This window comes from Diceros bicornis, chromosome 13 (genome assembly GCF_020826845.1).
Source record: "Diceros bicornis minor isolate mBicDic1 chromosome 13, mDicBic1.mat.cur, whole genome shotgun sequence".
Classification (NCBI taxonomy): Eukaryota; Metazoa; Chordata; class Mammalia; order Perissodactyla; family Rhinocerotidae; genus Diceros; species Diceros bicornis.
In genome coordinates, this window is record NC_080752.1 from 42,025,277 (window position 1) to 42,027,342 (window position 2,066).

A 2,066-nucleotide genomic window follows, 5' to 3' on the forward strand; every position below is an offset into this window, starting at 1 on the left:
GCACAGAGAGTGAAATAACTATGTATGAGGTCACACAGCTTGCAAGACGTGGCTCTAGGACATTAACCCAGATATGCTTGACTCAGGAGCCCAAGCTCCTCATGTCTCTATTGAACTGTAGGTCAACACTGCCAGGCCAGCGAGGAGTTGGAGGAGGATGAGGGTTAAAAAGAAGCCATCCCTTCTTCCTTGCTCACACGACCTCAGTTTTGTTCAGGAATCTGGCAGAACTGTTCTCCAGGAAGGCAGCCCTCTCCACTGACACAGGAGACAAAGGCTTACACCTATCATGGTAATCCTGTCCTCCTTTGCCTAAGTGACACAGTTGTGGCCAAGGAGATGCAAGGGCTGGTGGAGGAGGGCTACAGAGAAAAGATTTTCTCCCTGATAAAAAAAGAAATGCAAGAAGAAAGCTTCATTCTTGCCCGTGAATGGGGTTGTGAGAGAGGGGGCAGTTACCTTGCAACCAAGAGTGGACAAGTCTGAGGAAGAAATCAACCTCTGAGAATGGCAAAGAGGAACCATAGAAAGCACCTGGGTCATTGACACCATCATTATGCTGCCCGTTTACCCACCTCTGGAACTGCCTGCCTCTTGACTATTTAAGATGTGAGATAATACATGTCATGATAGTGCAATTATTCTGTTACTTGCAGCAGAGAGCACTCCATATATGTTCATGATTCCAACTCCTATATGCCAACGATCCTCAGTCTCTAATTTCAGTTCAGACCTCTCTCTCCCCTAAGCTAAAGATTTGTTGGAAATCTCTATTGGGATGTTCCAATGGCACCCCAAACTCGTCATACCCCAAACAGAACACACCATCTTCCCCCGCACCTAGCTCCTCCTTCTGTTTTCTTTGTCTCATGTCTCAGTGAACAGCAGTACCATTCACCCATTTGCACAGACCAGAAAGCTGAGAGCCATCCTTGGGCTCCCCCTTCCGTCCATTGCACACTCAGTCAATCTCAGCATTAAGCACGGGTCCATCTTTCCATCTCACTTGTCATCTTACCATCATCTGTTTGTGAGTCTGATTCTCCCTCTGGACTTTGAAGACTTTGAGGTCAAAGACTGTCTCTATTCATCTCTGTACCCCCAGTATCTGACACATAGTAGGCGCTTAACACATATTTCTTAGATGAGTGAACGAGCGAATGAGTGAGTTAAATAGGGAGCAGCAGGTCACTGTCAGACTTGGGGAAGATTAACGTCCTTGAGCAAGTTATTTTTTGGCTGAGACAGTGCAGCCAGTGAAGAAAAAGTACTGGAAGATTGGGGTTGGGGGATTGATGGAGTAAACTCTAAAGCCTTGGGAAGGAGAAGGACACTCCAACCTTTGAGCTGGAAGGATAGGAGAGAGGAAAGGATGGAGGCGACAATCAGGGGTGTCGGGGGTGGAGAGAAAGGTGCTCATACTGATGACCTTGGTCAAGAGAGAGTTGAGGTCAACTTCTGAGACTGAGGCAGGGGGAGGGTAGCGTGAGCGGGTGGGGGAAAAAGTTTTGACCAGCCAGTGTGAAACACAGGAGGAAGTGCCCTACAGAGGGGTGGAAGGGCTGTCTGGGGGCAGAAGAGCCTCGTTGACGTTTCCCAGCGGGGATTTGCCATTTGTGAGGAGCCATTCGCATGCTTCTGTTGACTTTCTCCAGCCACACTTGGCAGGCCAGGTGCAAAAGCCAAGCAAACGGACAGTGGGATCGACTCCAGCCTGGCATTGGCAAGGCTAGCACTGCTGAAAGTCAAGGGATGAGGGAGGGAAATTCCCACATGGGCCGTGCTGGCCATCAAAACTTGTCTTGTCATTTAATCCTCACAACAGTCCTGCAAGGAAGATATCATAATCTTTGTTTTTCCCCAGAGGAAATGAGATTCAGAGAGTTAACTGGCTTGGCCAAAGTCACACAGCCACAAGCGGCAGAGCTGAGCTGGGGTTCATATCCAACGTAGCCCGAGTCCTAAACCTGTGCTCTTCTCACTGAAGCATTTATTGAGTGCTTATTGCATGCCAGACATTGTGCTAAGCCCTTTCCATCCATCTTCTTGTTCAGTCCTCAAAATAA